Source organism: Sciurus vulgaris (assembly GCF_902686455.1).
Source record: "Sciurus vulgaris genome assembly, chromosome: 19".
In the NCBI taxonomy this organism is placed as follows: Eukaryota; Metazoa; Chordata; class Mammalia; order Rodentia; family Sciuridae; genus Sciurus; species Sciurus vulgaris.
This window is the reverse complement of record NC_136480.1, coordinates 5,344,896-5,370,393: the sequence shown is the minus strand read 5'-3', so window position 1 is coordinate 5,370,393 and position 25,498 is coordinate 5,344,896. Positions and strand designations below refer to the sequence as shown.

At 54.1% G+C, this 25,498-nt stretch overlaps 2 long non-coding RNA genes across 2 annotated transcripts in view; one reads left to right on the top strand and one right to left on the bottom strand.

Annotated features, from left to right (window-relative positions):
* LOC306650532 overlaps nt 1-23,121 on the top strand; it is a 67,106-nt gene extending 43,985 nt beyond the window's left edge. The window contains exons 2-3 of the long non-coding RNA XR_013760951.1: nt 6,839-6,974; nt 21,878-23,121. This is a non-coding gene — a long non-coding RNA (uncharacterized lncRNA). The remainder of the gene's footprint in view (nt 1-6,838; nt 6,975-21,877) is intronic.
* Nucleotides 5,163-10,783, bottom strand: LOC306650528. Its single transcript, XR_013760948.1, has 3 exons — nt 10,761-10,783; nt 6,833-6,946; nt 5,163-6,693 (listed from the first exon to the last, which is right to left on the bottom strand). It is a non-coding gene; the product is annotated as an uncharacterized lncRNA (long non-coding RNA).
* Nucleotides 23,122-25,498: the final 2,377 nt, after the last annotated feature.

Here is a 25,498-nt window from a genome sequence, read left to right as displayed (position 1 = left end):
ATGCACAGATTGATCGGGGTCGACAGTGAAGAACGGGGCACCTTACTGAATGTGACCCTTTGACAAAAATATAGGTTGAAAAATTGGAAGCCCCAAGCATTCGTCATGCTCGCCTTCGTTAGCACTGCCGTGGTCCAGACCCCATGCTTCCCACCCAGGGGCTCGTTTACTGCCCGTGCCCAGATGCACGTAACCCAGCGCACACCAGACACCCCTCCAGGCTTAGGGCACAACCACACAAGCACTCGGACACACTCACGTGCACACACACCAACACGTGCTCCAGCACACTCACACGGCTGGCTTGGATCGGGAACGTCCCCGGAGGCCATGTGTTAAGAGCCGAGGTTCCCAGTCTCTGGTCCTTTGGGGAGGCCTTGTGGCCTGGAGGAGGGGGGCCTCGTGGGAGAAGGTAGGTCATGGGGGCGTGGCCTTGAGGGACGCTGGAACCCTGGTTCCCCACCTCCGCTTCCCTCCCCTGCTTCACATGCAGCCATGTGGCTTGACACCACAGGCTCCCCGCGACGGCCAGGTGACCGCGGATGGAAACCTTTGCAACCATGAGCCAAAGTGAGCGTTTCCTCCTTCCAAGCTGTTTATGCCAGGTGTTTTTGTCAGTGGTGGAAATCTGACTAGCACAGGGACCAAACAGACCTCAGCAGACACACACACGTGTACACACACAGCGTACACACGCATGCGCGCGCACACACACACCGACTCCAAAGCACTGCTGCGTGTGGGCCTCAGGCAGAGCTGCTGATCCCATCGTTTTGACCTTGTGCTGTGGTGTTGAGACTTTAAGGTTCAAGTGACCCCGTGTGCCTGCATCCCAGAAACGTGATCACACACTACACTTAGCACCGGGCCGGCATGCAAGGACGGGTCACTGCAGCTGTGGAGGGTCATTGTCTGTGGAGGGAGGACCCTCCTAGGAACACGGAGCCCAGGGCGGCTGGCGGGAAGCTGGCACACCAGTCTCACCAGATCATGCGTGGGGCCTGGGAGAGGCTCGGGCCAGACCGCTGTAAACACCTGCATCGTGCACTTGGGTTTGCAGAGTCCTCTCAGTCCTGCGGTGGCATTTGTGCCTCTTTGCAGCCTGGGAGAGATGGTCACGCCCGCTCCTAGAAGCCAAGGCTCCCGTCGTTGGGGAGGAGGAGGGGCAATGAAGGATTGTCCGTTGGCTCTTGGCCTTTGGTTTTGAAAAGCAAGTGGAATTCTGATCTCTAGCACAGGATTGGAGGATTTGCAGCTCAGGGAAGCCAGGAATCACCCAGTTGAAAGGCCAGCTGGGTGTGAAGTCTGAGGCACAGAGATGGCACCCAGGAGACGTAGGTCACACAGCAACTTAGCAGGACCAGAATCTACTGCAGGGTAAGGTCTGAACGATGCACCTTAGCCAGCGTGGACGCAGGTGGGGAGGGAGGAAGAGTGGACGCTGAGCTGCCTCCTCCCCAATCCTTCAGAGACTGACCTTCCTGTGGGCGCAGCCCTGGAGGCAGTCGCCATTAGGACAGAGATCCAGACCTGGCGCCCCTTTCTTGCAGGAGGACTTTGAAAATACAGACAAGAACCATGCTGGGGACGTCCCCCACCACGCTCAGAAGAGCACGCGGACCGTGGTAGTGTCGTCCCTGGAGCACAAGCAGACACTCAGCAGAGTCCAGCACTTGAGACCAGGGGCAAAAGATGGGGCAGCCCCGGATCCCTCAGCTGGCCTTGCAGACAAACCTCTGTTGACACGGCTGAGACTGCGCAGACCCAGAAAGCCATCCTGGACACCACGCGGAGGCTGGCTAGCCTGTGGTCAGGGCTGCCCTCAGAGGAAATGAACTTGGCAGTGGATGAGAGAGGTCCTGGTGGAACCCAGACTGGGTGTCACCCCGACGTGTTAAAGCGGGTGGCTTCTGTGACGATTAGTGGAGGCTCTGAGCCTTCCGGCTGCCTGAAGGGAAGCAGGGCGGGGAGGATCTGGACCTGGTTGCTGAGCCCCTTGTTCCCCGACCACTGGAAAATTGTGCAACACACACACCCCACGTGCCCTTTGCAAACGCCTCTGGGCTCGCTGTGTCCGGGACAGCGGCTCCAGCCCCCGAGTCTGCCCGACTGTACTCGTGGTGTCTGGGGAGGCACCGTGGTGGATGTGCACCTTTATGCCTGTCCTGCCTTGTTGGCGCGCATCCCGTCTAGCCTGGTAGCCGGGGTGGCTGGCTCCCCTCGCCCCCGTCCTGTGTAACGGCAGCACAGCTTCCCCACAGGACTAGAGCCAGGGAGGCCCAGAGGCTGGAACCACGGTCCTAACACACCCAGAGGGCCTGAGGACAGTGCCTTCGAAGGCTTGGTCGTGGGGACAGCGAATTAACCACTCAGCTCAGCTTCTGACCCCTGCCTGCTGGGGACAGCTGTGGAAGGCCAGAGGATGCAGCCAGCAGGGCAGGTCCTTGCTCTCCAGACACTCTTAGTTCTTGGGGCGAGGCTGACACAAAGGAGGGGTGACTTCGTGGTTTGGGGACACTGTCAGGGCTGCACAAGGAAGAGGGGCTCCCTCAAGTGGAAATCAGATCTTCACTACTGGTGGGTACAACAGAGGGCGTGGGGCCCCGGGGTCCTTACGGGGAGGTGGAAGGGAAGGCGGAAGAGCCCAGCAGAGGGCAGACATGGCTGCCTCGGGCCCCAGGCTGCCACCTGTCTCGCGTCTCCTTGGGCGTCTTGGTCTTTGCCCTTCCGTCTCCCGTGGTCTTCTCCCTCTGTGACACATTGTCTTCTCGCCACTCCCTGACTTCCTCTGCCGTTTCTGCGGCCCTAACCGTTGGCCAGGCCAGTGTCCAGCACCTGGGCCTTTGGATTCCTGTCCTGCTGCCTTTCTGGTTATAGGACACTTCCTCCACGGGAACCCAAGAAGTGAGGGATGCCAGGACCTTCCGCAGAACTCTGAATTCAAGAGGATCTAATCTAACTTTTTAAAAATTCAGAGACCGCCAATGCGGGTGCAGCCCCGTAATCCCAGTGACTTGAGAGGCTGTGGGGGGCAATCCCAAGTTCAAGGGCAGCCGGGCACCTTACCGAGACCCTGTCTCAAGATGAATGATAAAAAGGACTGGCTGAGTTGTATTTGATATATGAATTAATTATATATTGCTATATTCATTACCTATTGGGGGGCATTCAGGGTGTCTGCAGCTTAGGGCTGTCATGAGTAACATGCTGTGGACATTTGTGTAGCAGTCTCTGTGTGGACCGGCTAACCAACAAGGGAACACCCCGGCACACGTGACTGGAAGTTCCGGTGCTGGCGAGGGCTTCAGGAATGGCTCGCTCCAGAGCCTCTGCATCTGCTCCGTGTCTGCTCCGTGTCCGCTCCGTTCCTCTCCGTACTGGGCGCAGGAGCCCGTTCTCAGCCTGGTCGACCTCCCCACTCCTCCCGGGAGCTCGGCCAGCGCTCACGGAGGCAGCTCTGTGCCGAGCCCTGAGCCACGAGGAGTGGGGACACGATGAGCATGTCCACTCTGCTTTGCCTTCATGGGACTTAAGTCCTTGGGGGAGATGTGGACAGATAAACCCATGGATGACTGTGGGGCTGGAGCAGGGGAGAGCGGAGGGGCGGGACGCGGCACCTGTCCTCTCTGGGGCGGATGGTTTTGCTGTTTCTGCTTCTCTCTCTTTCTCTCTCTCTCTCTCTCTCTCTCGTCTGTCTGCTGCTGCCCAGATGTGCTCTTCCCAGCGTCAGATGTGCACGCAGGGCTTCTTTGTTTGCTTCTGCTCACAGACTTGTTTACAAAGGATGGCCAGGGAACGCGTTCCTTATTCCAGTGGACATCAGAGCCCTGCAGGAGAGCTGCGTGTCCTTGAGGCTGGAACTCGGTGTTCCGCGTCGGTGTTGCTCTCTCCTCAAGACCTTCTGCTCAGCCACCAGGGCCAGTGCGAGGGATTATTTATTGACCAGATGAAACATGTCCTCTGGCTGTAAACCTGGTGCCAGAGTCCTAGGCCGTACTTCCAGGCTGAGACTGATTTGTCCCCTGAGGGAAGGGCTCTAAGGATTGTGGCCTGTCCCCACATGTCACGAGGTGAGATTCTGGATTATCACGGGATATTGTGTCCCTAGCGGTTTTTCCTCCAGAGCCTCCATCCAGCTTAGCATTTCCTTCACGTCTGGCACACAAGGCACTGGGCCAGGCTCCGGCGCAGGACAGTGAGCAAGACAGACCCAGATCTCTCCCCGGTGGAGCGCACAGGCTGGTAGGGGACAGATGTCCACCACATGGTCACACGTGTCATCCCTGTGACTTGGGAGGACTGCGAGTTCGAGGCCAGCCTCAGCAGCTTAGCGGGACCCTGTCTTAAAAAAGTTAAAGGGGCTGGGGATGCGAGTCAGCAGCAAAGCGCCCTGGGGTTCCGTCCCCAGAACCACCACCACCGCCAAGCAGGAGGTCTTAACACGTCAGTCACAGTACTTAAGCGTTGCCAAGTTGCTCAGGAGGACATAGGGAAGTGCGTGGCCTTTAGGTGGGGACAGCAGGTAGCCTGATTTAGTGAAGGCTTCACTGATTGGAGCTGCAGAAAGTTGAAGGGTGGGCCCAGCGACTTGGAGAGGGAGAGGAAGCAGCAAGGCAGCACGTGCAAAGGCCCTGAGGAAGCCTGGCCGAGGGCATGCCTGAGGAGCCCAGAGGCAGGCATAGGAATGCAGGAGAGCCCCTCACGAGGGGCAAGGCCAGTGGAGAGCAGGGGGCCTGCAGCTGGTTCTGGAGCCTGAGCAGCTGAGGAGGTGCGAGCAGGAGGCCCCTGGCTGCTCCCCTGGACCACAGCTCCAGACCCCCTACCGGCTCTTCCTCCGATCCTTCCACTCACTGAGGGTCTTCCCAAAATACCTCCTGTCTCACCTATTCTTGGCCTTAGAACCTGCTAGTGACTTCACTGTGCACACAAGCCTAGCGCCCTTAGCAGGCACTTGAGGCCTTTGTCACAACTGAAGAATAAATAGTGACAAAGTTCCCTGGAGGTACTTGTTGCCTTGTCTTGCAGCTAATGTCATGCCTGATCTTCTTTAGGGAAGAGGTCACGGAACAGCCTCTTCTTGTATTTCCAGCAGAAGCCTGAGCACGGATACGGTCACCACTGTGGTGACGATGGTGGTCATCAGGTCTGTCGATCAGGTAGTGATCGCTATGCTAAGCAGTTTACACGCTGTATTCGTCAGCTGTTGCCGGGTAACATGACAGCTTAAATTTAATGGCTTCTTACTTAGCTCAGGGCTCAGCAGTTGACTGCGCTCAGCCGGGTAGCTCTTCTGGAGCTGGCTGGTCTCTGGTGTGCCTGTGGGTCGCTCTCAGCTCAAGGTTCGCACTACCCATCTCTTGCTTTCTCTCCGTCCCTGCATCTCCTCCGGGCTTCCCACCGTCAGTAACCCCGTTCCTGACCTCGCAGTGAGATACGGGTACCCGAGTTTTGCCTCTGGGTCTGTTGGAGAGGCAGCATATCTTAAAATAAAAAGAATTTGAGAAAGTTATCAAATAGCAACCCCCCCCCCCAAAACTCATAGGGCTGGCTGTACCTGGTGCTGACCAGGGTAGGGAGCAACTAGAACATTCATATAGTGTAACGTGGAACAGCCACGTTAGAAAATAGGCCATCTGTTAAAAAGGTCAAGCACATACCTATCGTATGCCCTGATCTTTCCACTTCTGAGTATTTATCCAAGAGGAGGAAAATAGCATGTGTACTGCAGATTTGTACTTTAATGTTTACAGTAGCTTTATTTATGCTGGCCCCAAACTGAAAACAACTCAGCGGTCTTAGCTCGCGCATATATAGACAAATGGTGGCGTATTCCTACAATGGAATTTTACTCAGCAGTAAAGTGAGTGAACTATTAACGAGTGATTCTCAAAATACAGTCGCATGCTGCGTGATGACCCCATGCACAACTGCGGTTCCATAAAATAGGTAAGCTGCAGGCGAAAGTCCAGCAAAGAAAGGGCGTGCTGCTGTTTGACTCCATTTTTCTAAAATGACAAATGATGCAAGCCGATGGATAATAAAAATTTAAATCTAAATCTAAAATAAGAAGGGAGTGTCTGCAAATAGAAGTGGGGGAGAGATGGGCTGCAAAGGGACACGAGGACACTTCTGAGGATGAGGGACGTGCTTGTCATCTCTCCTCGGAGAACCGCAGTAAACACGGCATGCTGGGTGTGGTGGCGCACGCCTGTCATCTCCTCTACTCAGGAGGCTGAGGCAGGAGGATCACAAGTTTGCAGCCAGTCCGGGCAACTTAGCAAGATGCTGAGGAAAAAAAAAAATCTGGGGATGTGGGGGTATGGCTCGGTGGTAAAGCATCTTGGATTCGATCCCCAGTATTCCCTGCCCCCTAAAAAATAGTAGGGGAAAATCACCAGGCCCACAAATGTAGCCAACCAAGGCTTTAGAGAAATGATAACTCCAATGCTATTTAAAGCATTTCTGGGCATAGAGAAAGAAGGAAGGCTTCCAAATTCCTTTTATGAAACCAGCATAACTTGGGTACCAGAAACCTGGCAGAAAGAGCACATCCATGAGGACTTGCAGCTCTGCGCACACACTTGTGGAGTTATTATTAACTCTGTAAATCATCCACGCTGCAGCTGACCTAGATTCACCATTTTTTCTATCTCCAGTTTTCAGCCATTTCCTGTGGATCTCTTTGGGTGCCTCCTGTTTGGGGAAGTTAGCAACCAGGTTAGATGCGAAGAGGGGAGAGAAGGCAGGTTGGCCTCTGCGGGGGACGTCAGTGTCCGGGCTTCTCACGGGGGGACCCAGGGACCGGGAGCAAAGCCTGATCACCTCTCTCTACCTTCAGGATGTTTCCCAGGGCAGAGAGCACCAGGCAGTCCACACTTCCAGCGATGCTGCAGCAGCATGTCACGCAGGCACAGATGTCCCAAGCTCACCGGGGAATCAAAAAGTCCTGGGAAGAGAATTAGGAGCCAAAGAAGGTAATGATTTGGAGACACTAACAAAATCCCGACAAAACTCCACTCTCTCCAGCCCATCGATAGGAAAAAGGGCGTCTTGACAAGGCGGAACACTCAGGGAACCTGCTGCCTATCTATACACCAGCCAGTGGCACGTGGACTCGCTGAGGCCCATGATCTGTTGCTGTAACAAAATACCCGAGGCTGGGAGCTTTACAGAGCGAAGGGATCTGGCTAGCTCACAGGTTTGGAGGTCCAGGGCCTGGTGCCAGCATCTGCGTGGCTCTGGCTAGGCCTTCTGGTAGATGGCATCATGGTGAGAGTGCAGCGCCAAGGGGAGATGGCACAGTGAGATGGGAAGCCAGAGAAAGTAAGGGCCAGGCTTGCTCCCGATAACAGCACGCACGTGTGCACCCCGACGAGTGTCCCCTGAGCACAGTATTGACCACTTCCAAGGGTGGCGCCCAGTGACCTCGCCACCTTCCTCTGGACCCATGTCCTAGAGTTTCCGCCACCACGGCGTTGCCCTGGGGTACCAAGCTGCCCACATCATGAGGGGCGCTCAGACCACGTCCAGACTACACCGGGAGCCTCACCTTCGTCTGCATGAGGCTGAGCACAGGCACCTCGGCGCCTCTGCTGGAATGGCGTGGGAGGGGCCAGCTAAAGGGCTGTGACAGCAGGTCACCCTTCCCACTCCCCTGGACCCAAGGTCTGGGAAGTCTGCATGTTCACTGGCAGTGATGAGCGTCTCTCGCTCTTCCTACTGGAGTGGTGTCAAAGGTCAGTGGAAGGTGGGACCTTGGGCGTGGCCTCCCATGCTGAGGTCTCCTCATCAAAGTGCTAGGGAGCTACAGCTCACCCCCCTCAGCAGTTGCCAGAGCCCTGCCTTGGGTGTTGATGGAGGCCGAATGGGGCCCCGGACTTGGGCCTTCACTCGTGAATCGTGAGCAAGTGCCGCACGTGGCCCCTGTGGAATGGGCTCAGGAAGATCCAGCAAGGCAGAAGCCTTTAGATACAGAAGTGTCCAGCAACATCAGCAAAGCCAGAAACGCTCGTCCTATCAAGAACCAGGAAGCTCTCCAATGGAATGAATAAGACAGTCACAGCCAGGTGCAGTGGCCCACACCTGTCATCCCAGCAGCTTGGGAGGCTGAGGCAGGAGGATCGCAAGTTGGAGGCCAACCTCAGCAAAAGCAAGGTGCTAAGGAGCTCCATGAGACCCTGTCTCTAAATGAGATACAAAATAGTGCTGCGGAAGAGGCTCAGTGGTCGAGGGCCCCTGAGTTCAATCCCTGGTACCAGGGGAAAAAAAATTGATAGTCACTAGGTGCCACAAGCATGGCAGAGATGGTCTGACAGATCTGAAAGCGGCCACCATGAAGTCTCATCAAAGAGCTGTTAGGAACACATTGAAAAAGCAAAAGCAAAAAAAGAGGCCCTCGACAAAGAAATCGAAGGTAGAAGAAGATCCCAACAGACATTTTAGAGCTTCAGAGTTCAGTGACGTAAGCAGGCTAATCCGCTCAGCATGACAAGGGAAGCTGGAGGAGGAGGCGGCAGGAGGAGACGGGAGGACAGCAGGCTTCTCAGAAAGAGGTGGAGTGAGGTTTTTCATGTGCTGAAAGAAGAGGACTGTCAACTCTGAGTCCTAAGCCCAGGGAAGCTGCCCTTTAGGAATGAGGAAGAAATCGGAACCTTCTCAAACGTGGACAACGAAGAGGGTATGTCACCAGCAGACCCACCCGAGGAGAACAGCTAAAGAAGGGTTTGGGTGTTTGTTTTGTTTTAGCAGAAAAACCCACCTGGCACTACACTGTACTTTTCAGTCAGTATTTCAGAGTGTATTTCTACTTATGAAAACATTCACTGTAGGGCAGGCGCTGCTCTCTCTCTCTCTCTCTCTCTCTCTCTCTCTCTCTCTCTCTCTCTCTGTCTCAGTACTGGATATTAAAACCCAGAGCGCTGTAGTACTGAGTTACATTCCCAGCCCTTTTTTGTTTTTCATTTCGAGTCAGGGTCTCACCAAATTGCTTAGGGCCAAACTAAACTGTTGACGCTGGCCTCAAACTTGTGATCCTCCTGCCTCGGCCTCCTGGGCATCCGTGTCTCTCGGTCGCATTGTGTTCTTCTGTGCTTGATTTAACGCCCTGCTGTGCTTGCTGTGCCTTGGGAGCAGTAGGGTGCAGACCCCCGCCGCGTGGTCTCTGTGGCAGTAGGCTGTCCTCTTTACTTAAGTGGACTCTGTGATGTTCACGTGACATCAGGGTCACCTAACAGATGCATTGTGTCTGTCAGCCCGTGTCTCTGCCGTTAAGTGAAGCGTGACCATGTGCATGACTATGGTAGTCCTGTCCTCGTTTCTGCAGCGGGCCGCTTGCTTGTCCTGGCTCTATGACCACCTCTGTCTGCTGCCTGTTGCCTGTCCTCTCTGCCCTCAGCAAGCGCTCTGGCTGCTCGTGGCCCTTTCCCTGGTCATGTGAGGCACCCCGAACCTCCATTCCCGAGGGGCCCAGGCCATCGATCATCCTGACAGAAATGGGTTGTTGTGGCTTCCACTGACTCGAGCCACAGGACGTGTAGGATGCAGAGGCACCCTGATGTCCTGACGTCCTCTTCCTTCCTTTGTCTCGTGATACTCTGCACATCTGCTTCTCCACGTCGTACAGCAGACTTCTGAGACGGCACAGTCGTCATGGCCGTCACCTTTATCCTGAGAGGAGGAGAGTTCCCCGAGCTGGGGAGAGGCAGGGCCGGGATTCGGAGCTCGGTGGCTCGGCTGCAGGGTCTTGTGCTTGCCTCCGTGACCCCCGTTCCCGCTGGACCGGAGGACCCTGACGTCCACTTCCTCCCGCTCCCCTCTGTCTCATGCAGCCCCCGGAAAGCCAAGGGCTGACCTCTGGCCGTTCTCCTCTGGCAGCGTTGCTCTAAGGACCTGAGCCGGTTCGTTCTGGGCCAGTAGCTTTCTGGGGAGCTGGCAGCGCAGAAGTTGGAGAGGCAGCGGGCTTGGCCAGGACTCCGCACACAGCAGCTTGTCCAGGCGGCCCCTCCCAGGAGCTCAGTGTCGGGGCTCGGCATCCCGCCTGCAGCCAGACCTGGCCTGCCCCACGCCTGCCAGCCTGGGTGTATCCCCGACCACCCACAGCCCTGGTCCTCAGGTGGCCTGGCTCCGTCTCTCCCACGAAGCAGACCCCTTCCAGGGGATGCTGGCATCGTTTCCTGGCCCAGGCTCAGTGATAAGTATCTATTTAATCATCCCCGTAGCCAGCAAGGAAGCTACTGCGATCCCTAGTTTATAGATGAGGCTCAGAGGAGGGTCCTCACTCAAAGTCACACAGTCAACTAGCCAGGTCTGTTGAGCTCCAAATCCATCCTTCCATCCAGAGAGCCCCGCCTCTGTGTGTCTTTGAGAGGAGTGGCATTAGGGAAACCTGAAAGACAGAGGGCTGAGCTAGTCTGTTTTGCGTTGCTATAACAAAATGCCCAAGACTGGATACTTTATAAAAGAAAAGCCTATTTAGCTCACAGTTCTGAAAGCTTAAAATCTAAAATCAGGCAACCCTCTCCAGCCACTGCTGAGGGTCCCATTTTCTGTACCACAACAAGATGGTGGTGGCTTCACAGCCAGTGTGCCTGTGGGAGGGAGAGCTCACAGGGTGGGACCTGAAGCCAGGGAGTGGGGTGGGGCCAGGCTCACCCTTTCCCAAGGACTAACCAGGATCCCATGAGAGCTACCTTAATCCCCTCTGAGTGCAGCCCCTCAGTGAGTGAGCCCTTCCCATTCAGTCTCACCTCTTAAACACCCACCACGTCTGACGCCACGCTGGAGAGGAAGCTTCCGACTCATGAACCCTTGGGTGACAAACCCCCTCCAGACCAGGCAGGGGGTGAGAACTGCTCTCAGTGCATGTGGTCTGGGGAATTTTCTCAGCTGAGTCCTACATTTGCATGGCTGCAGGGATTGGCTGAGAGATGGGCATGTGACTGAAGCCAAGCCAATCAGAGCTAATTGTGGGGCTTGTTCTGAAATGAAGGAAAAGACGTGGTTTCTCTGTGGGGACCACTAGGTGCAGTTTTAGGCTGGTTGCCTGGGGGGATCCCGCTGCTCCATGGGGGACACCCTGCTTGATACCGAAGTCAGACCAAGAGAGGGTAGATGCAAGCCACGGAGAGAGACTTTTCTGACGGGATTATTGGAGGGCCTGATCTGAGCAGGCCTCTGAACACACCACCCTTGGCACACAGCTCGTATCTCACACTATTTTGGGGTTAGAACCCACCTCCCTGGAACTTACACTGATCAGTCCTAGTTCTCCCATTCTGAAGAGCAGCAGGGGTCTCTGAAGACAGATGGATACAGCTCCAAATCCTAGTTGACAATGAAATGACAGCTGGGTGTGGTGGCACGTCTGTCATCCCAGCAGCTCGGGAGGCTGAGGCAGGAGGATTGGAAGTTGGTGGCCAGCCTCAGCAATTTAGCAAGGTCCTAAGCACCTCAGCAAGACCCTGTCTTTAAATAAAATATAAAAAGGGCTGGGAATGTGGCTCAGTGGTTAGCAACCCTGGGTTTCATCCCTGGTACCAAAAAATAAGTAAATAAATAACAATAACCTATACTGAGGTTAGAGGCATGTCCTGAGAATTGAAAGGTCAGGAGAAGTTCTTCGCTTCTGCTCTCTGACCGTCCTAGTGTCCTGTTGCCTTTGTTGTTAACAGATTGCAAGTCCCCAGGCAGCAGGGACTTGCTTTAACTCAACACAGATTCCCCGGCACTCAGCAGTGGTTGGCACAGAGTAGGCGCCCAGTAAATGCTTGTCAAAATAAATTCGAAAATAAATCTGACTTCCCAACTAGAGTGGGATACTAGGGAATAGCTGGCTGGGTCACCCCAAATCTTCTGCCCTTGTCCCTGCCCTCACCCTCACCATTTCTTTGCATAACATGGATGGTTTTCATCCTTTAAAAAAAAATACTAACTCAATTATTCTGTGAATATTTATCAGTTAGGACCAAAGGAATGAAAATCAGCTTCCAGAGCACAAACCCCCCAGATGTTTGGGGTTAGTTTCTAACACAAGGCTCAACTATTCTACTTATTTAATGTTTTTCTTAAGAAACAAAACAAAACAAAACCAATCTGCCCTGCAATTTGGAAATGAGATCCGGTTCTCACAGTGTCCCCTGCTCCCTGCTGGGAGTGGTGTGGGCATACTTGGCAGTCACGGCGGGCTGCGGAGATGGGACAATCAGGTAATGGGAAGCAGCTGCTTGGCTTAGCTGTCTCCTGAGCCCCAAATTGGTGACGAGGTGCCTCGGACAAAGGACAGGCGGTTATGGTTTGGGTGGGGGTTCCGTGAGGAGCCACCGAGTCCTCTTGCCAAGTTCACCAGGCGAAGCAGAGTCTGCCCGGCTGGCTGCTGGACACCAGGCAGCATCTGTCCTCAGCAGCCGTTCACAGGCACCCAGAAGGGCGAGCCCAGCAGGCCGAGCAGGGCCCATGCTCTGATGGTGAAGGAGCAGAAACCATCGCTGAGAAGAGAAGTGAAACCATCCTTTAGATCAGGAGTCAGCAGAGGTTCCTCATGAAGAGCCAGAAAGGGAGGGGATGGCTTAGGCCCTGTGGGGCTGGTGGTTTTTGTTTTGTCACAGGTGCTCAACATGGCTGTGTAAGAGCAGAATGTGTAAACCAGCGGGCCAGACTGTCCCAGTAAAACTTTACTTGTAAAAGACAGACGGCGGGCCAGAGACACCCCGTAGGCCGGCTGTAGTTGGCCAGCCTCTTTATTTGGTCCTTGGCCCCTCTGCTCAGAACCCTGTCACGGTGTCTCATTCCCTAGGTGCAAAGCCCGAACTCCTGCCTCTGGGCAGCAGGGGGTGGCCTGGGGTGGCCCCTGCTGACCTCTCCACCCTGGCCACCATGCCCCAGCCCCGGCCAAGCACGTTCCTGCCTCCAGGTCTGCACTTGCTGTTTCCTTGCCTACAACACGACCCCCTCCCGGCGACATCTGCACATGACTCACACATCCCGCTCTTTAGGTCTCAGCACAAATGTCCTTTCCTCCGAAAGGCCCAGCCTGTGACCTCTCAAGTGACCATCACCTCCCTCCCTGGCCCCTCGTTATCGCAGCACCCTGTTTTATTTTCTGCACAGCACTTGCCACGTTGGAAATGGTCTCTCCTGTTCATCGGATGGCTGTCTGTCCCCCATGAACTCCAAGAGGCAGGGAACTGACCTCTGGTGCCCGTGCCTGCAGGGTCGGGGCACAGTGACTATGCAGAGAATGAGCGGGTGGACGGTGGCCTCTCCCTCACCCTCGTGGTCTCTCCACCCTGTCAGCCACGTGCCGACAGATTGTAAAAACGAACACCGGATCGTGGCCCCTCTCCCTGTTAAACCCTCTAACAACTTCCAGATGCTCTGATAAGAAAATCCCCCCTCGCTGCCCCCACGACCCCGCAAAGGGGACCCCTACTTGCTGCCCTCAGCCCATCCCTCTCATCCTGAAGAGCAGGTGCCCGTAGGGTCCCCTGATGTGACCCCAAAGGACACCGCTTGGCGCTGGAGGTGTTTTTGCACTGATATCAGAAAACGGGTGATGTTCCAGGAATTCTCTTCGGACCAAAGAATGAGGCCATGAACACCTGACCCGTGAGAGGCTGGGAAGCCGTCCAGTTTCCTCACCGCCCCCGGCCAGGCCCGCTCGGCACGGCCCCTGCAGACCGGTGCCAGAGCCACGGGCTGGCGCCGGAGGCTGGGACGGGGCACCGGCGCTCTTGCTGGCCTGACTGCAGACGGCCGCAGACTGGAGTGGAAAAGAGAAGGGAGACAGGCTGCACCGGCAGGGACTCCGCAGCCGAGGCGCTGCGGTGGAGGTGGCGTCACGGGGGCGTGCGGCGCAGGCGCAGCGCGGAGCACCGCCCGGCCGTGCTGGGGTGGAAGGCGGAGCAGCGTCCGCCTTGGGCCGTTCAGGTGGGCCGAGAAAGTAACCTCGAAGCGCTGAAAAGCCAGGACGTCGAAGTGGCTTCCTATGGAGCGGGTGCTCGAAGTCGCAGAGGACCCCCTTCTCCGCAGGAGTTGCTGAACTCGCCCTCTTGTAAGGCGACCCCGGGCTCCGCGGGGCAGTGTCGTCCGCAAGTCGTGACGGGCACCCCACTTCCGGCCATTTCTAATGTCAGGCCAGTGCACCAGGCATCAGCCTCTGCCACGCTTAGGACGGCGATTGCTTGGTACCCTCGTCCTCGGATCCTGTTGATCTTGACTCGTTTTCTCTCGGCTTCTGTCCCCTCCTGTGACGTCTTGCCTGGTCCCGAAAGCCTCGTTTTTTTCCGATTATCTCTGGTTTGATCTCCTCCTGGCACCTGGGCCTGGCTCTCCTAGGAGGTTAGCTCATGGCATCTCGCCTTTTGTCCCTAACTGATGCCCAGCCCGCTCAGTCCTGGCCCTTGCGTCTCTGTGCTTGTCACAATGGCACCGTGGAGCACAGGGCAGATAGGTCACTCCACGGTGCAGCCTGTTCTGCAGCATCCCATCCGTCGCGTACCCTCCTTGACCAGAAGGCCTCCAAGGGCAGGAAGCTCACCACTTCCTGCGACTGTCCTTTTCAGCTTCTGTCCACCTCATCAGAGGGCTGGGGCCGTTGACAGGTTCGAGAGCCCTGAAGTAATCTGTTTCCTGCCGAGTGCTGAGGGTGTGGTGTGAAGGCCGGCCGCTGTCAGCACGCCCTCCGCCTGTCGCCGGCTGGGACCGGCACAGGGGCATGCGACATCGGTTAATCACTTCCACTTTTCACCAGTATGGCTCCTTGTGCTTTTTCTGCCTCTGGTCATTCATACTGGGCAGATAACGGATGGCCATGGCGAGCTCTGGAACACGGGCAGGATTCCGGGCTGGCCAGATATAGTCTGTTATCGTGGTATGTACAGTGTGTGGCTCATTGAGAAGTTTCGGGACACTTTATCAATGAGGGGCAGTCCCAGGAACCCTGGTGCTGGGTTTCTCGTGAAGGAATGTAGGTGAAGAGAGGGCTTCTGAGATTGTGGGGCCTGCTTATCCGACGTGCTTTTCCCGGGAGGTCAGACACCAATGTCAGGACCGTCCCAAGTGGAAACAAGCTGCGGAACACCAGGGAAGAAGACCCGAGGCTGTGCTTGGGGACAAAATGGAGTCTGATGCGGGGACCAGACCTGACCAAGGTCATCTGGGGAGATCACGGCAGAGACTCAGGGCCTCCCACCAGCAAAGAAGGGCCTTGTGCCCTTTGTGAGCTGACGACCAGAGGGAACAGATGAGCCTTCGAGGGTCGTGATGCTTTGCATATTTGCTCTGAAAACATACAAAGAAATCAATAAGGAGTCAGCAGGAAGCTAGTTCTTTAGAATCCCAGTTTATAACTCTTTATTAGATGACATCTTGAACATATCCCTGAGGTGCATGTGAAAAGAGAAATTCTAAGTAAACATGCATTGATTCAATCTACCCACTTTCATTGAGCACACCAGATTCGTTCCTTTAGTGAGACTTGTTCCAGGCACCGGGGCTACAGAGGTGACTGGAGACGTCGCTCCTGCGTTGGTGTAACTCACTCTCAAATGGGGATGGATGATACACGAGAACCTGGAGAATGTCAGACAGGGATAGGTGCTATCAAAGCACGCAGAGGGCATAGGAAGTTTTTAGGATGAGGTTGCTGTGGATAACAGGATGGTCAAAGAAGGTATTACAGAGTAGCTGTCATGTGTGGAGAAAGCTGAAGAAATGTGGGCTCATATTTGGGGCCCATCTGTGGGAGGTGCTCCAGGCGGGAACAGCAGCAGTGCAAAGGCCCTGGGGTAGGAGCTTGGAACATTGAAGGAACATCTGCAGAGCCAAGGGAGAGAGGAGAGGAGGGCTGAGGAGATGAGGGAACAGAGAAGGCATCAGGGGCTGATCACACAGGACCTTGTGCATCACTGTTGGGATTTTGAACTTATTTGATGCAGATGTGGGAAGCCAAGAAGTAAACTGACCCTGTCGACCTTTTGACAGGTCACTCAGGCTGCAGGGTCACAGACAGAACTATAGGAAGGAAAGGGGAGAAACAGACCAGTTTCTGCCATGCCCATGGACTGGAAATGGTAAGGAGTCAAGGGGACACAGTGGCTTTGGCCTGAGCTCGTGGGCAGAGTTGCTAAATACTGAGGTGGAGAAAAGGCAGGAGGAACAGGTTGGGATGAGGAGAGACTCCGGATTTTGGTTTGTGCTACAGTTTGAATATGAAGTGTCTCCAAGGCCCATGTATTAAAGTCTTGGTCCCCAGTCTGCGGTGTTCTTGGGGGTGGTGGTGGAACCCTTAAAAGGTGTGGCCTATTGGGAGGAAGTTAGGTCATTGGGGGTGTGCCTTTGAAGGGATCTTTGGGATCCCAGCCCTTCTCTTCATTTCCCGGCCACCGTGAGGTGAGCAGCTTTGCTGTACTTTGTGCTCCCCGCCATGATGTTCTGCCTCACCACAGGCCCAAAGACTAAGGAGCCAACCAGTCATGGACTGAATCCTCTGAAACTGTGATCCAAACCTTTCTTTCCTTTAAGCTGATTATCTCAGGTATTTTGTTGCAGTAATACAAAGCTAACTAACAGAAGATGGGTGTGACATTCAAGAGAAGGTTGCAGGGGGCAGCTGAATACAGAGTGAAGCGTAGTGATACTGGTTTGAGAGTCGTTAACCTCAGCAATGCCCTTAAAACCTACATGAGACAGGCTGACGTCACTCCTCAAGAGAATGCATGTGGTTGGAGAAGAAGCAGAATCAGGCCTAAGCCCTGCAGCCTCAGGTCAAAGGCAGTGGGAGACAGAGGAGGAAAACCAAGAGGAACGATCTGGAAAGCAGAGTGCTTCTGGAAAGGGAGTCACCAGCATTGTCCATTGCTGCTGTTGGGTCAGGAAGCAATGAGGAGTGACCATTGACCCTGTGACTTAGCAGCTTGGAGGTCATTGTGGATCCTGGGAACGTTGTGGAGATACATGGGTTGAACGCCTGATTTTGAGACTGGGAGAGCGTGTGGACTCCAAGGTGAGGATGGTGGGGAGGATTCTTTTGAAGACTTGCTGTCAGGAGACGCTGAAAAACAAGCTCGCTAGAGGGGTCAAGGGTCAAGAGAGCAGTCAGCTCTCGAAGTTCTTGCAGATGCTCCCCCACTTCCCGTCCTTGAGCAGGACTAGAGATCAAGTCCAGGGCTCTGTGCTCCTGGCAAGTCTCGGCACCCCCATCCTTGGACACCAGCCTCCCCCTCCCCATCCACCTGCCTTGCAGAGACTTTCAGGGCCTGTTCCAACATTTCTTTGTGGTCTGATTGGCAGAAAGATGTCCATTGGATAAATGGACCAAGACACATACCCCAACAGCCAACAGCAGGGAACAGGCAGGTCGAGTCTCTTTGAAAGAAAACCAGGGAGAGAAGCGGTTTATATGAAGTGGCTTGGAGAAGAGCTCCCCGAGGAAATGACATCCACGCTGTAACCTGCAGCCTGCGTGCCAAGCCACCAAGGGGCAGGATGGGTCTGCGGTGGCGTGCGGTGCCGGGGGCGGAGGCAGGCTAGGGTCAGACGTCCTGGGTCGCGCACACTGCTGGGGAGACTCCACGACTGTCGAGGTGGTTTTCATTCCAAGTGTGACGGGCAGCCGTCCAGGAAGCAGAGCGTCACGTCCACCTCCGTGCCCCGTTTTCCTGGTCGGAAGGGAAGGAGAGCACTTGGGAGGAGCACCCGGGCTTCCTCGAGGGTGGGAAGGAGAGGCCGGATGGGTCTCCGCCTGGCTCCCCCAGAAGCAGAATGCAAGCCAAGGGTCTGACTGCCAGTCGCTTACTTCAGGCCAAGGAGTACGTGCAGGGGATGGGACGCAGGCAAAGAGGGGACGGAGCCGAGGAGGCCTGTGTCACCGCACTGGTCGCCATGGGAGCAGCCCGAGCCTAAGCCTCCTGGGGACTCTGGGGGCCAGTGGGGAGCACAGGGGCACCCTGACACCCTCAGACATGGCCGCCCGAGGGCCACACTGGGGGCGGGGCGTGCGGCCAGGAGAAGCTGCCGAGAGGGGGCAGGCCACCCGGCCCAAGTGGCGAGACCTGAGGAGGGAGGGGTGGGCCGGGACGCCCCGCACGAATCTGCTCCCTCCTGCTGCTGGCTCTTTCTGGGCCTCCCGTCACCCTTTCTGCTCAGAAGGTGAGAAAGGGTGTCTGTGAGACAAGCCGCAGGGCGTGGCCACCACAGGCTCCCAGGTCACAGTCTGCGCCCCAGTCGTTCTGGAGAGCCCTCCCTCTGGACCTGCCCTCCTGCTTACGGAGGGCGCTGGTCTGCTGGGGTGACGGGACCTTTGTCCCTGGGGACTGAGCTGCCAGGCACTAGGCTGTGGTGAGACTGTGTTTGCTACATGGCCCGTGATCCTCGTCACTGGACAGAGAGACATCAAGATGACGAATGAGTCCCCCGAGTTCTGAGCGAGTTCTTTCCTGATCCCATTATCTGACAGCAGGCCCGTTTCCTCTGGTAATCAGGATTTAATATCCTTACAAGCCTAGGAATTCATTTTTAAAATTTGTTCACTGCTCTCTTGGCGAGAGCGGCTTGAAGTGATGAGGGAAGCCGTAGCTTTGGGTGTGCTTGGGAGAAACAGGTCCCCTTCACTTACCCCTGGCACATCAAGAGGCCCAAACTCAGTCCCGCAAGCCTAAGGCCATGGAGCTCCCTGACGTGGACCTCGTCCGCTCTGACTTGCACTCCTTTCCCTGTATTGTCGCCTGGTGGGCCCCAGCACTATGTGGCAGCCGCCCCTCTGAACTGCGCGCTGCTTCCTACAGCATCTTAGACTAAAGGCGGCAGAGCAGGGCCCTGCGAAAGCCTGTCCCTCCACAAAAGGAGCAGATGACCTGGCAACATCTATCAGAATCATCTTGGAAAACTGAAACTTCCCAGCAGCCAAGAGTGCTCCATCGAGAAAAAACAGAAAACGAGAACTTCACCGGACTCTTGGTACCTGAGTGTGGTGGTGTTCGAGGTCCCCTGGCTCAGCAGTGGCCTTGAAGACAGCTCCCCACGTGCCTGGTACATGTCCCGAGTCCATGAAGGACAAAGGGACCTGCTTCCCACAGTCGTGGTGTCTGTTTTGACGTGTCTAGTGCCTCCCTAAGCGTAGCCAGCTGCCTTCGCGGGCTTCACCTTTCCTGGAGGCCTTTGTTAAAATATTAGAAGAGAAATACACAGGCTGCTCCCACTTGGGACAGCAGGGAATAGTTGGGACACACTGTAGACAAGCCAAAGGGTCAGGAGGAAAGGAGATTGAAATTTGGGGAAATAAAGACTTTGAAAAGCTCTTGCGTATTCCCACCGATCTAGAAGTGGGCAGCATGCCTAGCATGGGAAAGACCCAAAAGTTCCCCTCGGGCTGACCTTGAGACTCCCCACAACAGGAAGTGAAGACTGAAGCAGGGTTGTTGAATGTCTAAGTCGATGGCATGTCCCACCATGAACGCACTGTTCGTTTGCAAGCGCTGAGAATCTTCCCCCCAGGAGAACAATGCAAGTCTATGCTGAAATCACCAGCTAACCACGGAACACCTCAGCGCTGGTATCTGATAAGGAGCAGTTTGTTGCACAATTCAGAAAAGAGAACTAAGCACGCAAACAATAGTGATCACAGGAAACAGCCACAAACCCTGGTGAAGGGGGGACGTGAATTCCAGAGTTAGAATATTGTGATATTAAAATGTTCAGTTTTCAACCAAAAATTATGAGTCATGAAATGAGACTTAAAGTATGGCCTCTACCCAGAAAGAAAAAAAAAAAAGAAATGAGAAAGGAAAGGCATTGAACTAGTGAACTTCAAAGACACTCCAAGAGCTAAGACGCTTCCATAAGTAGACAATGTTGGTAGGAAGTAGAGATCATAGAGGAGCTGAAGGGCAGTTCTGGAGTTGAGAAGTATAATAACTAAAATGCTAAAAGTGTTCCGAGATGTTCAACGGCATCGTTGGGCACGCCGAAGACAGACTCGACAAACTAGGTGACAGGTAAAATGAGATCGTCTCATCTGAGGAAGAGAACAGGAAAAAGGAGGAGGAGGAGGAGGAGGAAGAGGAAACAGAAGGAGGGAGAAGAAGAGGCGGAGGAGGAACGAGTAGAGACCTGAGGTCTGCTACCGAGCCTACCGACGGGTGCATGATAGGAGTCTTGGAGGGAGGAGAGAGAGGGGACTGACCAAGACATAACAGACTCGATCAGAGATATAAATCTGAACAACCAAGAATCTCAGTGAGTCCTCAGATCCTCACTGAGACACATCATGATCACATTGTTGGAAACTGAAAAGACCGTGTTCCAGTGCAGGCCACATAGCCCATCTCGTAGAGTGCCTGCCTCTCATGCTGGGGGCCCGGGTTCGAGTCCCCAGCACTCTGCAATTGTGGAAATTACTAACAACAAAAAAAAGACGGTGTTCTAAATGCAGCAAGAGAGAGAGGCAACCTATTGTGTATAAGGCATTTTCAGTGAGATTGATGGCTGATAACTCTTCAGAAACCATGGAGGCCAGAAGACAGTGGGATGACTTATTCAGAGTGCTGAAGAATAACATGGTCAGCCAAGCATCCCATATCCAGGAAAACTAGCCTTCAAAAATGAGAGAGAAGCCAGGGGTGGTGGCGCACGCCTGTTATCCCAGCAACTTGGGAGGCTGAGGCAGGAGGATCACAATTTGGAGGCCAGCCTCAGCCACTTAGTGAGGTCCGAAGCAACTCAGTGAGACTCTGTCTCTAAATAAAAAGGGCTGGAGATGTGGCTCCGTGGTTAAATACCCCTGGGTTCAGTCCCTGGTACCAAAGCTGCCACTTACTCCATTTGAGGGGCAGTATGGCGATACCTGACATCTGCTGTCTCCATTTATTCCTTTTAGGGTGAACATCTTTGTTGTGCAAACGGGGGCACTATCTTTTTTAGAATATGTATTTTAGTTGTTGATGGACCTTTATTTTATTCCTATGTGGTGCTGAGACGAGAACCCAATGCCTCACACCTCTAGGCAAGTCCTGCGCCACTGAGCCAGGACCCCGGCCGCGGGAGCTCTATTGACTTAAACTGGAGTCACTTCCTGGTGTCCCTGGGCCTGAGAGGGCGAGGTGTCCATGAACGTGTGGACAGCGCCCTGGTGTCTCCTTCATGAGATCTGGCCCACCGTGGCGATCCTGTTCCCCCCACCCATCCAGCCTTCCTGATGCTACTCATCAGCCATGGCTGCTTCTCCCAAGTCCGGACTTGACCATCCTCTGCGATGGTCAAGTCCTCAGGCAGTAGTGACCATTGATCATACAGCGGCTCCCCCTAGTCTGTGGTTTCATTTTCTATGGTTTCTGTTACCGTGATCTGAAAATACACAGTGGAAGATTCCAGAAATAACCCACAGGTTTTCAGTCGCGTGCTGGTCTGTGTAACAGACGTGACGTGGTCTCGTGCTGTCCTGTGGGGTCCTTCCTGGGACGGGGATCACCACTTGTCCTGGGTCCACATCGTGCCTGCTGTCCGGCTGTCGTGGAGTGGCTGCCTCCGTTAGTAGGCTGACCGTCACTGTGTCACAGTGCTTATGTGCAAGTGACCTTGGTCTAGGTGACAACAACCCCGGAACGCAAGAGCTGTGGTGCTGGTGTTGAGAATCGCCAAAGAGAAGCTGGGAAGGGCTCTAAGTGAACAGGTGACGCTTCCTGATGTCCTAGGAAAAGAGTCGGCTGCCGAAGCGGCCGAGCTCTATAGGGTGACGAGACTCTGACGGACAGAGCATGTGTTCACGTGCATCTGACCATCGTCTATTGTATAATTGTTCTGTGACATTATTGCCTTCAATCCCTTACTGTGCCTGATTTATAAATTAGCCTTTATCACAAAGGTGATCGTGGCGTTGTATGTGCAGGTTGTGGTCTTGCCTGTGGATAAGGGGAGACCGCGGCACAGGAGAAGGTAGCCTGTGCGCCCTCCTGGGGCCTACCCGATGCTGCCCTGTTCTGTCTGAGCTGGCATCGGCTGAATCTCCCTTTTAGCCAGCAGAGGCCCAACTCAGGGCAAAAGTCCCTGAAAATGATGTGTTCACGGGGGGATCTGAACGAGGCGGCCCGAGAGCCCGGGAAGCATGCAGCAGGCTAGCTGGACACAAAAGGACAAGATTTGGAAACTGAAAGAGATAGTAGGAAACATGAGGCAGGAGACCCGGGTCCCAAACTCATGTCTGCTTCATCTCCAGGAGGAAGCAAGTGACCCAGGATTGGCCAGTGAGCCCGGGAAAACGAGTGGAGCCAGATGGAGCATCAAGAATCCTGAGACTTTGGTTGGAACTTCGGGGAAGAGAGGCTCGGCTAAGCTGTAGAATGTTCAGTTGGCGATGCTGCGGCCATCTTGGCGCTATGAAGGGAGTACTGGGGTGAGGAGTCAACGGCAGGGTCAGTGGAGCCATGGAATGGAGCAGGGCAGACATCGCCCGAGCTCCTGGATACAGCCACACCTGCAGTCCGACCCCTCTTCATTTTTTTTTCTTTAAGCCAGTTTTGAGGGATTTTTTGTCATTGTTGCTCTTGTTATTGATTGCTAACCAAAAAGTTAATATAATTTGCCTGCCATAACTTCTCGTCTGAATTTTCATTTGAAAAACTAGGCCCTTCACCTTTGATAATGAAGGATTGAGTATGTCTTTACTTAGCTTCACCCCAGCTGTTTCCCTCCCTGCCGCTCTTCTGGTGGAATGCTGAGCTGCACGCTACTGGACGGCCTCTCCCGAGCCCCCAGGGTTGTGAGAGAGAGCTGCCAAGCAAGCCTCGGCAGAGCTTTTGTGAAAACTGCTTCTAAACCAGGAACTGCTGTGTTTATTACCCAGCGTTCCCTATGAATGAAGGTGCTATGATTATCCCCTTTGCCCAGCGGGGAACTGGGGCCCTGAGAGATCAGTATTCCTGTCTGAGATCATGGTGGAGTCAGGATTCAAACCCGAGGTTTCATCTTTGCAGGGTCCTGTCCCAGTCAGCAGGGGTCCCGGCTGTTCTTATGGACAGTCACAAGCAGCTACTCCTGTGGGTGGACCCATGACCCACTCCCATCCCCGCCCCCCCACAGCCTTCCTCACCTGCCAATCAACCTCTGCTTGGTTAGAAGCAATCTATAGCTGGAAAAGGGGTCAAATGACTTATGTTTGGACCCTCTGTTCCCAAATGGAAGCTATCTTGTTCCACAGTTACCTTTTCAATATAATCAACTTCAGAATCAGTTTATCTGGTACAGTAAAACCTAGGTCAGCTAGCACGTTATTGCCTGGCTGTCTCTGCTGATCGCCGTTTCCAGTCTTACCTGGAGGCGTAGCTGATGAGAATCGTGAACCTAGCTGGGCACAGTGGCGCACACCGGTAACCCCAAGAGCCCGGGAGGCTGAGGCAGGAGGACTGAGAGGTCAAAGCCAGCCTCAGCAACTCAGTGAGACCCCATCTCTACATGAAATACAAAAAAGGGTTTGGGTTCAATCCCTGGTACCAAAAAAAAAAAAAAAAAAAAAAAAAAGAAAGAAAGAAAGAAATGAGTTGTGAACCTGCTGCTCACAGAGTTCCAGGCCCACCTCTGCCAATATCTACGTACAACTGCAGGTGACCGTCTTCCCCTCTCTGATCACTACTTTCCACATACGAAAACTTGAGAGGTGGTGTGTTTTCCAGTGGGCAGTTTTTAGGAGAGGGATTGGGCAGGGGGCTGGGGACAGGCTCCCACCTCTGCCACCCCACCCACCAATCCCAGGTCCAGAAATTTTGGCAATACTTGTTAGGACAAAGCTCAATAAAATATATTTACTGCAGGACCTGGAAACTTCTTTTTCATGGTACCGGGGCTGGAACCCAGGGCCTCACACATGCTAGGCAAGCGCTCTACCTCTGAGCTGCACCCCCCACCCAGGATCTGGAAACTTGAGTCTTGTGCACCGACACTCTGGCCTAGGGAGGCAGGGAAGAGAAGAGTTCCCAGGCTCATCGACAGAGGAAACCTTCCTGGGTTCCGTATCCCGGGGAGGCGGCTTGTGGAACAGACTCTGGGGAAAGTTCCACTCGGGGGTCTGCAGGATCCCTTTCAGCTCAGAGGTTTGACTTCAGACTGCATTATTTGAAACTGAGGCTCTGTGGGATGCTGAATGGCCTCCTGAATCCTGACCACCACCACAATCAGGGCGGCAGTGAAGTTCAGAGGGGCTTCAGTGGCAATTCATAGAACTCCAGTGGCTAAAACGAGTGCAGATGGAATGGACGCCAGTGACCCAACCAGCAGAACATCTGGTGAACTTGACCATGGTGAGCAACCCAGGGCGCGACACCGCCAGCTGACCTTGCTGTGACTACCTGGGTTGTCCACCTGTTCCACCAAAGTCTGGGGAAAGTGTAAGGTCTCAGAAACTCGCAGCTTGAGGAAAGAGCCCTAGAGACTCCGAGTTGCAAAATCAAAAAGGCTTTGAACGTTCGGAGAAAGAACCAGACCCAGAAAAATAAATGTCTCCTGGTGCGCATGGTCTAGCAAGGAACTAAGGAGCAACTCGCTGAACTGGCCTGGGGAAGAAATTAATTCCACAAGAGGCTTAATTGCTAATCATAAAAATGTGCACAATCTGATTGACACCCTATTCAGAGAGTGTTCTCTATTATATTCTGCTGAGCATGAAAGGTACCCACAGAAAAGGAATTCATAAACACAGTCCTGATGCAAGTCCTCCAAGTCTAATGTTACTCAAAATTGAATTTTTCCCTTCATGGGAGTTCTCGGGAAGCAGCAAGATGGGGGGCAAAGGGCATGGCTTTGAAGTCAGACGTTTATTTGACAGATATGTACTGGGGTGTCCTGTGGTCAGCCCCAACGTTGGCAGTCTACAAAGTCCAGTGTTTCTTACAGAGGAGTTCTTGGCCGAGGTTTGAGGTCAGTCAAAACTCAGTTTGCTCAGCGCTGTCGCGAGGTTATGAGCTTAGTTTTGCTCCCTGTGAAAAATGGGGTTAATAACTCCCACCTTTGAATGGAGGATGTTGACACCTAAAAAGAACATGGATCGTACCTGAGTGTGATGGTGCATCCTGTCATCCCAGCAGAGGCTGAGGCAGGAGGATTGGAAGTTGGAGGCCAGCCTCAGCAACTTAGTGAGGCCCTAAGCAACTCAGCAAGACCCTGTTTCTAAATAAAATATAAAAAAGGGCTGGGGATGTGGCTCAGTGTTTAAGCACCCCTGGGTTCAATCCCTGGTAGTAGTAGTAGTAGTAGTAGTAGTATTAGTAGTAGTAGTAGTAATAATAATAATAATAATAAAGAACATGCATCTTGAGTTGGAGGACTTGACTTTAAATTCTGGCTTTGCCATTTACACAGCAAGTCACATCCTGTCTCTGGGAACCTCAGTGTCTTTATCTGCAATCTAGGGCTCTGGCATCTGCCCTGAAGAATCGTTGCTGCCCAGGAGCCAACCCCCACATCACACCTGCACAGAGGAGAGGATTGATACTGAGGAGCGGCTGTTAATGGGGTTATC